The 13,570-nt window shown below is 40.9% G+C and overlaps 1 non-coding gene across 1 annotated transcript; it reads right to left on the reverse strand.

Annotated features, from left to right (window-relative positions):
- Nucleotides 1-342: 342 nt before the first annotated feature.
- On the reverse strand, nt 343-449 carry LOC131241705 (small nucleolar RNA R71). The gene has a single exon (XR_009169261.1). It is a non-coding gene; the product is annotated as a small nucleolar RNA R71 (small nucleolar RNA).
- Nucleotides 450-13,570: the final 13,121 nt, after the last annotated feature.

Consider the following 13,570-nt stretch of genomic DNA (forward strand, 5'->3'; position numbering starts at 1 on the left):
GAGAATATTTACAATCAGCTGGGGTAAGCACACCTTCCTGCATGATTTTTCTAGACAATGCAGGAAGTATAGATATTAAGCCACGAGTAATCCAACTCCGTTTGAAGTTACATGGACTTGAATATGAAAGTCCAAATCTACACATGAAAGAGTTTAATGAGATAATAACCACTCTACACTTCCCTAACGTGTCCGAGGACACGATCAGGCTGAAACTCTTTTCCTTCTCCTTAAAAGAGAAAGCTAAGACATGGCTGCACTCACTACGACCACGATCCCTTGCCATATGGAATGATATGACTAGGGAGTTCAAAGAAATTCTTCCCATACCATAAGATGAACACCATAAGGAATTCAATCATGAACTTCACCCAAAAGGAAGATGAGACCTTCTTCCAATGTTGGGAACGATTCAAGGATCTTGTCAGTTCATGCCCACAACATGGATTTGAAACTTGGCGTATAACAAATTTCTTCTATGATGGATTGACATCTTCTATGCGCCAATTGTTCGAAATGATGTGTAATGGGGAATTCATGAATAAGAATGTCGATGATGTGTGGGATTACTTTGACAAACTTGCTGAAAATGCGTGTTTACAACCCCAAGTGTAAGGTTGCGATGTAGTAATAATCTCGGTAAGACCGAGGTCAAATCCACAGGGACTAATCTTGTGTGTAATCTGGAAGCAATTAAAAGTAGAACTAGAAGAAGATGTGAATCTAAATCTGAATTATAGAGAGAGTAATTGTGAATTGTTTAATTAAAACTTGTAAATTCAAAGGTGGGAACTAGGGTGCCAAGGATCCAATTACAGGTATTAGGATGTTTCCTTATCTGATTTAAGGAACACAATTGGAATTAAAGTCCTATCATGTCCAATTGGAAGATATATCAATAGAATCAAATCTGAACTTTCGTTGACCTAATTCTCAATGAAGGAGAATTGTGAGGTTTGGAAGGGATTCCATCATTAAACCATGCCCTGGAGATAATGGCTAACAACAGGATTTACCAATCCCACAATCTCAAAGTAAGATAGAAGATACTCAAAGCTATTGCAGATCTATTGTAATTTGAGTCACAACAAACCATTAAAAACTGAAAGTATTCCTTAAATATCAAATTAGAATCAAAGAAGTTTAACAAGAACAAGAATCAAAACAAGAACACCATCCCAATATGCTACAAGCTTCACCTCTTAGCCCTAGCTAAGAGGTTTAGCCAACCATAGACATGATTAGAATTAAAACCCTAAAAGAAAGCATTAAAAACTAGGAAGAAAGGAAGAAAGAACTCTTGGATGACGACTCCACCCCTTTGCTCTACTCCTCAAAACCCTAAATATCTCCAAAAAGTCCGTAGGAAACCCATATTTATAACCTAGTTCGCATAAGATCGCAAAACCGCCTCAATTTACGCAGTCTGTGTAACTTTACGTAATGCGTTCGATGGCATCAAACAACCTTCGATGTCATCGAACATACTTTAAATTCAGAAGTCGCGCCTTTACGCACTGCATAAGTTCTTGTGCCATCGAACCTTTCTTCGATGTCATCGAACGAGACTTCAATGTCATCGAACAGTCTTCGAGTAATCGAAAAAGTGTCCAAAAAAGTCCAGCGAGTTACTTCAAAATTCTTCAATAAATTCGATGACATCGAACAGACTTTGATGTCATCGATCATCTTCTTTGAGTCATCGAACATGACTTTGATTCATCGAAAATTACATCCAATATGTCCAGTAACCAACTTGGTTTTCATGTAAAAATTTGATGTCATTGACTTGTGTTCAATGTCATCGAAAGATGGCTTCGATGTCATCAAACGGTGATCGATGACACAGATTATGAAGTAAATTTCAGCCCTTTGTTCTTTTGATTTCCTTCCTTCTCCACTTGGTTTTCTTGGATCTTGGGGTCTTGAAATCTTCAATCTTGGTCTCCAAAGATTCGTTCTTTACCTTGGTGTTCTTTGAGCATCAAATTCATGCTTTTAGCATTCTTTGCAATCCAAGCTCTTAAACTCACCTTGCAACGCAAACATGTATAAAATATATCATTAAGCCTTATTATGTTCATAAAACTAAGATATAAATGGGGTAAAATATGCAATATTTGACACTCAACAATGCACAGTCATGGGACATCTCCCCAAGACCTAACACTACTTCTGAGCTTGCTCAATCAAAGGAGAGGCGTGGAATATATATTTTGAAAGAGGAAGATAATATAAATGTTAAAGTGGCTAATCTCACAAGGAAAATCAAGGCCATGGAACTTAAGAAGGCAGTACCTATCAAATCTGACAAGGCTATGGAAGTTGTTTGTGGTATTTGTGCTTGCAACATACAAACAACAAAAAATTGCCCAACAATTCCTACTTTTTAAGAGATATTGAATGAGCAATCAAATGCCGTAAATAACTACCAAAGACTTTTTAGCGAACCCACCTCAAAAACATATAACTCAAGTTAGAGGAATCATCTAAATTTCAGTTGGAGGAACGAACAAACTACTACTCCTCAAGGGATCCTTAACCAATTTCTAAATCAAAGGAAACCTCAAGAGGATCTGGTCTTAAAACATATTCAAAATCAAAAGTTTTTTAATTAGGGTATGCTGCAAGCCTTTCAAGACCTTATAAAGGCCATACAAGGGCTTGAGACAAAAAATTCAATTGGGGAAAAAGGGATCATTCTGGCCCAGCCTCTCCCCAACCCAAAACCACAATATGAAATAAGTGACCCAAGCTATTCAAATAAGATGGAGCAGGCTAATTCTATCTCCACTCTTAGGATTGAGAAGATTATTGACAAAACCATTCCGGTAAGAGCTGAAAAGCCTAAGGACGCGGAAGAAACTGAGAATGATAGACCTAGCAATGCCCCTCATGAGGAAGAACCGAAAAAAGTAAGTAAGACAATTGTGTCATCCCCCTCAGCGGTTGATTGCACCAAAACCTCCAGCTAACTCATAGGATATTCTAGAGGTGCTGAAACAAGTGAAAGTCAACATCCCTCTGCTGGATGCTGTGAAACAAATCCCCTCTTATGTTAAATTTCTAAAAGATTTATGTACAACCAAGAGACGGCAAAGTATTCAAAAGAATTTTTTTCTGACAGAAAAGGTGAGTGCCATCCTCATGCAAGATGTGTCATAAAAATATAAAGATCCTAGTAGCCCAACTATCACCTGTATAATCGGGAATCACCAAATTGAGCACGCACTTCTTGACTTGGGAGAGAGCATTAATTTGATTCATTTCTCGGTATACCAACAATTGGGTCTAGGTGAAGTAAAACTCACTTAGGCCACATTACAACTTGTTGATCATTCAGTCCGTGTATCGAGAGAGATGATTGAGGATGTGTTGGTCCAAGTTGATAAATTCTATTATCCAGTAGATTTTAGTCTTGGATACTTAACCCATCATAGATGTGAGCACTCAGATTCCCAACATTCTTGGTCGTCCATTCCTTGTTACATTCAATGCCATTATCAACTGTAGGAATGGGGTTATGAATTTGTCTTTTAGGAATATGACATTAGAGCTTAATATCTTTTTCAATTTGGAAAAATAGTCAAAGGATGTTAAAGATATCCACGACATTAACATGATCGACTCTTTCGTGGAAGAAAGAGCAACCTTGAATCTATACTCTGACCCTTTATAGATGTGTTTGGCCCACTCCACTGATGATTTGGATAATGACATGATTAGGGAGATGAGTGCATTGCTGCATAATGTGTCAGTACTTGAAGTTAACTGGTGGAAGCCACAAATTGAAAATTTGCCCCAAACTGATGTAGTGCCTCTACCGTCTATCTTCAAAGCACTGAATCTTGACCTAAAACCTTTGCTCGCTGATCTTAAATATGTCTACTTAGGTCAACATAAGACATACCCGGTGGTGATTTCTTCCCACCTTGAGAAACAACAGGAGAGTGCTTATTTCCACTCTCATTGATTATAAAGGAGCCCTTGGATGGTCGATTACAGAACTCAAAGGAATTGATCCTTTGATTTGTACTCACCACATTCATCTTGAGGATAATGCGAAAACCTCCCAACAACTACAATGTCAACTCAATCTAAATATGAAAAAAGTGGTTAAAGTTGAGGTACTTAAGTTGTTGGATGTGGGTATCATATACCCTATATCTGATAGTCAATGGGTGAGTCCAACCCAGGTGGTTCCTAAGAAGTTCGGAATTACCATTGTAGCCAATGCTGATAATGAACTCATGCCAACTAGAGTTACTTCTGGTTGGAGAATATGCATTGACTACAGAAAGCTAAATACCATCACAAGGAATGACCACTTTCCTTTGCCCTTCATTAATCAAATTTTGGAAAGGTTAGTTAGTCACTCTTACTATTGCTTCCTTTACGGGTATTCGGGCTATAATCAGATAGAGATAGCCCTTGAAGATTAAGAGAAAACCATATTCACATGCCCCTTTGGCACATTTTCTTACTGAAGGATGTCATTCGGGCTGTGTAATGCCCTTACCACATTTCAGCGATGCATGTTGAGCATATTTTCCGACATGGTGGGGTAATATTTAGAAGTCTTCATGGATGACTTCTCGATTTTTGGTCCATCCTTCAGCAAGTGTCTGAAAAATCTAAATAAAGTGTTGAAGCAATGCGAGGAGAAGAATTTGGTTTTGAATAGGGAGAAATGCCATTTCATGGTTCCCAAGGGAATAGTGCTTGGACACATAATCTCGTCCAAGGGAATTGAAGAAAACAAGGTGAAGTTTGATCTTATCTCTAACCTACCTCCATCCAAGAGTATACAGGACGTGCGATCCTTCTTAGGACACTCCAGATTTTATAGATGATTCATAAAGGACTTTAGTCATCTCTCTCGTCCTTTATGTAATCAACTTCAAAAGGATGCACCATACGAGTGGATTGACCAATCCAAAGAAGTTTTCACTAAGCTCAAGGGCATGTTAATTACCACACTTATCATGTAGCTATCTCATTGGAGCATCCCTTTTGAGATTATATGCGACACATCTGATTATGTTATTAGGGTAGTGTTAGGAAAGAGAAAAGAGAAGAAGCCCTATGTGATTCACTATGCAAGTAGAACTCTAAATTCTGCCCAAGCGAACTACTCTACTACGGAGAAAGAACTCTTAGCTGTAGTGTTTTCTTTGGATAAATTTAGGTCTTACTTGATCGGATCCAAGATCATCATCTACACCGATCATGTGGCACTGAAATACCTTCTTTCTAAGAAGGATGCCAAGCCTCGCCTGATAAGATGGATCCTTCTACTCCAGGAATTCGACATAGAAATACAAGACAAAAAGGGAGTAGAAAACGTAATGGATGACCATCTCTCTAAGCTTGATCTTCTCGATTCCCTTGAGCCGACACTAATAAATGATATGTTCTCTGATGAACAATTGTTTAAACTCTTCCAATTACCTTGGTTTGCTAACATTGCTAATATTTTGCCACAGGTTTCACGCCGACATATTGGATTGCGCAAGATAAGAAAAAAACTCTTCGCCGAGGTATGTAAGTTTTTTTGAGATGATTCCTATCTATTTAAATATTGCCCAGACCAAATTATAAGGAGATGCATGCCAGACAATGAACATCAAAGTGTTATCTCCTTTTGCCACTCTTAGGACTGTGGTGGTCACTTTTCTGTTAAAAAAATCACAGCCAAAATTCTATAGTGTGGCTTTTATTGTCCCACTATATTTAGAGATACTCATGAGTTTTGCAAAACTTGTGAGCATTGCTAGAAATTGGGAGGATTGTCCTGTCAAAATATGATGTCATTAAACCCAATTCTTATCATTGAAGCATTCGATTGCTGGGGCATCGATTTCATGGGGCCGTTCCCCCAATCCTTTAGAAATATTTATATTTTGTTAGCAGTAGACTATGTCATTAAATGGGTCGAAGCGATCCCGTGCCGGAATAATGATCGTAAAGTGGTCATTAGATTCTTAAAAGAAAATATCATTTCCCAGTTCGGAACGCCTCGAGCTATCATTAGTGATGGAGGGTTACACTTTTACAATAAGCATTTCGGAAACTTAATGAAGAAATATGACATCTCTCATAAAGTGAGAATTTCATACCACCCACAAACGAGTGGGCAAGTTGAGATCTCCAATAGGAAAATTAATTAAATTCTAAAAAACACTGTTAATCCTGACCATAAGGATTAGTCAATTTGCTTGACTGATGCTTTATGGGCTTACCACATAACTTTTAAGACCCCCATTGGAATGCCTCCCTTTAAATTAGTCTATGGGAAATGGTTTACAACCCCAAGTGCAGGGTCGCGATGTAGTAATAACTCGGTGAGACCGAGGTCGAATCCAGAGGGAATGGGGAACATGGTCTAGAACAAATCTAAATCTAACTCGGTTGGTCTGGATTTTTAATCCAGCGAGATAAAAAGAGCTTTGAATAATAAAGATAAAAAAGACTAAGGGTCCAAGAATCCACCCATAACAATTTCAATATTCAATCTACTTAATTTAATGATAACTCAATTAGAATCGGATTCCTATCCTATCCAATCGGATGATGGAGTGGTTAAAACAGAATCTGAACTTTCCATTAATTTGGTTTCCAAATATCCATCTAATTGTAATGATGGTAGGGGATTCAATCATCCTACCATGCCCAAGAGACGATGATGAACAACGACTTCTACGTACTTGACACAATTCCAAAGTCAATTAAATCATATCAAAAGCCTTTAAAGCATTTATTGTAATTTCAGTCACAATAAATCATAGAAAACTAGAAATATATCTTAATTCAAACCAAAACTTAATGGAAGTTTAACATAAACTTGAATCAAAACAAACTAAACATCAAAATAAACTATAGGTTTCATCCCTTAGTCTTATCTAAGAGATTAGCCTGAGAAGACTAACATCATAAAAGAAAAATAAAAGAAAAACTAAAAAGATCTACTAAAACTATAAAAAAATCGAAGTGAAAGAATATTTTCGGCGCTCTACCTAGGCCTTCTCTACCTTTCCAAACCCTAGAAGATGTTTCAGAGCATCCTAAGGACTCCTATTTATAGTTGTGGAACTTCAACTTTCGCACCGAGTTGAAAAAATCCGCAAACCGCCTCAAATTTATGCACTCCGCGTAAAATCTGCGTAACGCCTTCTGTAAGACCCGTGTCCTAGTCCGTACCATTCTGTTGGCTTCCACAGTCCTTCCGGTCGAGTTCCGGCAATTCTCGACCCATATTTGACGTTTGCGCGTGATCCTAAACCGGGTCCCGCATACCGAAGTCGGTTCGAATTGAAACTTATATCATAGCGACCGCGCCGTCCCCGCGGTTCCAACGCCGTGACTTGCGCACCGAACCGATACGCAGGCCAGGAGATGTGGGCCTGCATTTATTCCGAAGAACGCCGCGCATTGCGATTATCGAGAAAATCTTTACGATATGTCCCATCAATCAATGTCAAGTACAAGCCTTACCCAAAGTACAACAACTCATCCCTACCTTTTTTAAAAGTCCACTCTTTCTCCACCTCACCATTCCCCTTTACAAAATTTCAACCATAATCATACCTCTTTTACAAATTTTCAACCCAACCCATACCCTTCCTTACATCAACCCATCCATATCATTCCCATCACCTCACTCCCTCTCTCTCATTTATCAAATCTCCCAAAGCAACCCAAAATTCCAACGTCCAAACATTCTCTCCTAACCACAAGTGTGGCCCACCCTCTCATCTCTCATCCACACCATCAAAATCCCATCAACCACCATAAAAAATGAAAGCAAGGAGCATAGAAGGCTAAGGGAGCAAGAAGAAGGCATAGAGGTGGGTGATCCACTGTTATTTCTTATCTTAGGGCCCACTTGTTGGTGGGACCTATTTTGATGTATGTGATTTAATCAAGAGGGGCCCATAATGGCGGGGTCCCTCTATCTCATCGTCTCTCTCTCTCTCTCTCTTTATATATCTCTCCATCTCTCTCTCTCTTGTTATGGGTGTGGTCCACTAGATCCACACCGAACGTGGACCCACCATGATGGATGTATTCTATCGACGCCGTCCATCTGCTTTTTCCATGCCATCCAGTGGGCCTGACCTGGATGATGGAAAAACACAAATATTAGACTGATCTGGTGGGCCACGTGCATGTGGGACCCACCGTGATGTCCATCCTGTCCAGCGTTTCAGGATGCTCGCTGGACGAAATAGGGGTGGCTAACGTGGAGTGCATGTATTGACATGGGTGTGTACTAATAAAGCAAAAAAAGAAAAAAATTGCTTTTAGGGTGGGCCGCTCATGTAGCCCCACCTTGATGTATGTATACATTCCAAGCTATCCATCCTTCTCCTCAGATCATTTTAGGCGTTGAGCCAAATTTTGGGACCAATCCGATTCTCAGGCGGGCCATACCATAGGAAATAGCGGTAATACCGTTAAAACCCACCTTGAATCTTCTATTCGCTGAGAATATGTCGCATATTGGTCTCATTTGGACGATCATGGACCGTAGAACCCAGTGGTCGGGTTGGATTTTTCATACGCGGGCCCCACCTAGGAAAATCTGTAGAAAAACAGATTTTTTTTAAAAAAGGGCAGTCGCCGCCGCTGCTGCTGAGGACGCAGCAGCGTCCTGTGCAGGCGGGCGAGCAGACGGACGGACGGCTGGGCCTCACGGCCCCAGCTATGGGCCCCACCATGATGCGTTTCGAACATCAACACCATGCATTTAATGGGTCCCCTCGGATCAGGAGGCCACCCCAAAAATTAGCCGTATACGGAACTCAGGTGGGCCACACCATCTAAAATCATGTGAAGACATGCCTAAAACATATAAAATCACTTGGTGGGGCCTACCTGAAATTTGAATGCAGCTAAAACCTGGTCTGAACCCTCAGCCAAGTGGGACGCACATAATGGGTGGGTTGGATTTGTGAACCACATCAGGGTGGACTCCCTGTCCACGTGATAAAATAATAATAATAATAATAAACGGTACAGTGGGCCCAGGTCCAAGTGACCTTATGAACAGTTTAGATGGCGCATAAACATTACAGTGGGCCCCTAGGTCCACGTGACCTTATCAACAGGTTGGATGCAAATAAATATCATGGTGGGACCAAGGTCCATGTGACCTTATAAACAGGTTGGGTGCAAATAAATATTATGGTGGGCCCCCAGGCCTACATGACCCTATCAACAATTGGGTGGAAAATAAACATTATGGTGGGCCCCACTTATGTATGTATTGTGTCCACACCTTTCATCGATGTGGACCTCCACCATGAATTATGTGATTTATCTATGCCTTCCATCCCTATGGGACCTACCATGATGCATGAGTTTCATCCAAACTGTCCAACCATTTTGGAGGATATTTTAAGGCCATGTGATAAGGCCCATCTTGGTGTGTTTGTGGGCCGTCCGTTGAGGCCCACCTTGATTTGTATAAGGCCCATATTATGAGGCCCATTGTGATGTATGCAAGGCCCATGTGACTAGGCCTATCTTGATGCATTTGTGGCCCGTCGTTGAGGCCCACCTTGATATATATATATATACACGAGACCCATGTATGAGGCCCATTTGATGTACTGGAGGCCCATGGGTCAAGGCCCAATAGGACGTACATAAAGCCCATTGTAGTGTGATTCCACCATGGTATATGTGTTGATTTTATAGTGGGCTATACCTTGGGAGCAATAATGGTTTGATGTCCACATTGTAAGGATGATGTTGGTTAAATGTCCACATTGTCACTCTCTCCCTAGGGCCCATTAATAAGCCCATACCTGTAGCATATAGGTCGTCTAGGCCCATCTTCGTTTTAATCAGAGCCCATCACTACATAACATGTATAATATAGATCCATGATTCATGATCATACGCATCATATGTATGCCTGATATGAGAAGTGACCGATCATAGCATATGCCTTCGGGCAGATCGTTTATGGGCTCCCTGACAGGCGGAGCTGCCCCACATGAGCGCTCGGTACGCGCAGGATTATTGCATGTCTAATAGTATGATTCATGCACTTGCATTAGTGTGATTGCGATTACTGTATGCCCGAGTGACATCAGGGCCATAGCCTCTATAAACACATCGTGGGTGGCTAGATTGGATACCGGAAATATTGTTACTAAGCATAGGGGTGCCATAGATGTCCCTGGGTGAAAATCTATAAACCCGATGGTACCAGAGGATGACTCCAACGTCAAGACTGAGTGGATATATGAGCGCAAGAGTGCCAAATACCAGGAGGCCACATCTCCCACTGTGTCGTGGTCGGTTGGAAAGGGGTGTGGCCTTACTCGCCCGATGGTAGGGGCAATATTAGGCTGAGTTTGACCAGCTCGTGAATGGGTCCACTATCGATATGCCGGATAGGTATTGACAGATTATTGGCCAGGCGGATAGTGAGGTTTCTTACGCTTACTTAGACTGTGTGGCTAGGAGAGCGACAGTGCCACTTGGAGTGTACTAAACCCCAGTGATTATCTAGAATGAGAACTGTACTGATATATGATGAGGATTGACATGCTTGAGTTGCATCTCGTATCGCATGGCCGTGTTATGGCCGATAGTATTCATATCTTGCACCGCATAGCCTTGGTACGGCTGATTGCATTCTTGTACTCATCATCATGATTTCACATTACTCTGACCTTGCATTCTGAGCACGCTTATATTGCACACACACTTACACCACCCTCTAAGCTTTCTATAAGCTTATGCACGATCGATGCATGCAGGTGATGCCAGGACGCAGTCGCAGCCATAGTCTTGCCGCAGTTGGAGCGTGCAGCTGAGCTTCTGGAGTTTTGTTACTTTCACTATATTGTATTTTCCTTTCATACGCATTGTACTTAAAAGTTATTGATCATAGTGGATTTTGTGATGGTGTTCTTGTGGTTATTATTCGTAGGTTATGCTTTTGGTTATGCTCATTATGAATTAGACTGATGATTATAAATCCTCCTTGTAGCATCCCAGGATAGGAACCTGGTGTATGGGTACCAGGAGCTGAGAATGGGGTACTACGGAGGCTGTCGACGCCAGATTCGGCGATCAAAAATTTTGTGAGCCCGGTTTCTGAGTTCGGGGCGTGACACCTTCGATGCGTCGAACAACCTTCGATTGCACCTTCGATGCCATTGAAACTTATCCAGAACTGTCCAGCGAGTTTGTCTTGAAAAATCATGAAATTCTTAATTACATCAAACTAGCTTTGATTGCACATTCGATGTCATTAACGTGCCTTCGATTGCATCGATGTCTATTCTCGCACTTTTTCAGAACTATGTTTTTCTGGCCCCGAAATTTCAGAATATCTTTTTCAGGACAATTTTCAGGATTCCTTTTCTTCACTTCAAATCTTTAATTCTCTTCATTCCTCAATTGGTTTCCTTGGATCTTTAGCATGTGAATTCTTCATTAATGACTTTCATATCTTCAATTCTTCATTATCTTCTTTTGAGCTCTAAATCAATCCTTTTAAGGGCGTATTTACATTTCATTAAGGTCAGTGACATGTTCGGCAACTTTGACATTTTTTACAAGCATGTCGTCGACATAAACCTCCATAGAATATCTAATCTGTCCAGCAAATATTTTGTTCACAAGTTGCTGATATGTGGCCTTGGCGTTCTTCAGTCCAAAGGGCATGACCTTGTAACAGTAGATTCATTTGTCGGTGACGAAGGTCGTCTTCTGCTTATCATACTGATGCATGGCTATCTGATTATAGCCCAAGTATGTGTCCATGAAGCTTATGAGCTCATGCCCTACCGTGCTATCAACCATCTAGTTGATCCCGGGAAGAGGAAAGTTGTCCTTGGGGTAGGCTTTATTCAAGTCAGTGTAGTCAACAAAAACCCGCCACTTCCCATTAGACTTCTTTACCAGGATGACGTTGGTAATCCAATCAGGGTAATAGATTTCTTCGATCAACCCTGCTTCTAAAAGTTTTTCGACTTCTTCTGTGATAACGACATATCATTCTGGCTCGAAAGCTCGCCTTTTTTATTTAACCGGTCTGTGATCGGGGTCCGCATTCAATTTATAGACCATCACCTTAGGACTAATGCCAGACATGTCTTGATGGGACCAGATAAACATGTTGGTATGATGTTGAAGGAGATCTATTAGTTGGCTTTGGAGGTCAGGAGTCAACGATGAACCGACCTGAACTGATCGGGTTGGGTCAGACTTGTCAAGGGGAATAGTCAAAAGATCTTCCATTGGGAATCCTCTCTCGAGTGAATCTTTTCTAAGGTGAATGGAAGTGACTAGTAGGGTATGGAGGGGAGTCCTTGCCTTCAGAGTGGTCGAGTAGTACTGTTGAGCTTCGCGCTAGTCTCCTCGAACGTGGCCAACCCCATGATCGGTAGAGAGTTTCATTATGAAGTGGTAAGTAGAAACCAAAACCCTCATGGAGTTAAGGGAAGGTTGTTATGTCCCAAACTCGGAAACCGGGCCCACAAAATTTTCAATTGCCGAATCCGGTGCCGACAGCCTCCGTAGTACCCCATTCTCGGCTTCCAGCGCCCATACCCTAGATTCTGATCCTAGGATCCTACAAGGAGGATTTTCAATGTACATTTATTTCATAAAAGTATAACCACAAGTTTACCCAAATCACAAAGGCAACATCATCATCACATATCCACTAATATAAACATTTAAATACAATGCTGAAAGGAAAATACATATGTCGAAAATTAAAGCTCTAGAAGTCCGCTGCATGCTCCAAGCTCAACGCTACTGCGACCTAACACTTTCTGCACGTATCTATCATGCATAAGCTTATAGAAAGCTTAGAGGGTGGTGAAAGTATGTGTACAAGGTAAGTACCAAGTAAGCAATATCAGAGTAATTAGAGTAAGCGGAAATACTGACAAGCCCATAAATAATGCAATATCAGAAATATAAGTAAGTTCATAAATCATACAATATCAGACTAACGTGAAAACATGCTGATAAGCCTATAAATACCATCAGCCTTATGTAGACTATGCAATGCAAAAATATAATAAACCAATATCATATATTGAGGAAGCAATGTAGATCAGCTATGCAATGCAGAGACATAGTAAGCCAAATATCAGATACCAAGTCCACGAATATCGTCAATCTCAATTTGGTTATGTAATACAGAAGTACAACAAACTAAATGCTATGTGCTGAGGATGCAATGCAACATGCGGTGCGAATGAAATGACCAAGCTGGAGTGTGAAGTTGGGATGATAGTACGTAGTATCATAGGCTACGGGGTCCACCACAAGAGACTTCTATCCAAACCAGTCCCATACCTAAATTTGGATAGTCAGACTCAATGTGGTAAACTCCTGATCTCAGGTTAGTCACGCGCCCCAACTGAAATTCTGGCCATTACGAAAGTACACGTAATAAATAGTTGCGCACCACCAGCCCAAGTGGATAGTGAATGAATGAATGAATGAGTATGTAACTCCTGCTTAATAAGTCCACATATCAGTACGGTTCCTCTCTAAAAAATCACCGAGGTCTAGTACACTCCAAACTAAA

This window comes from Magnolia sinica, chromosome 3 (genome assembly GCF_029962835.1).
Source record: "Magnolia sinica isolate HGM2019 chromosome 3, MsV1, whole genome shotgun sequence".
Taxonomy (NCBI): domain Eukaryota; kingdom Viridiplantae; phylum Streptophyta; class Magnoliopsida; order Magnoliales; family Magnoliaceae; genus Magnolia; species Magnolia sinica.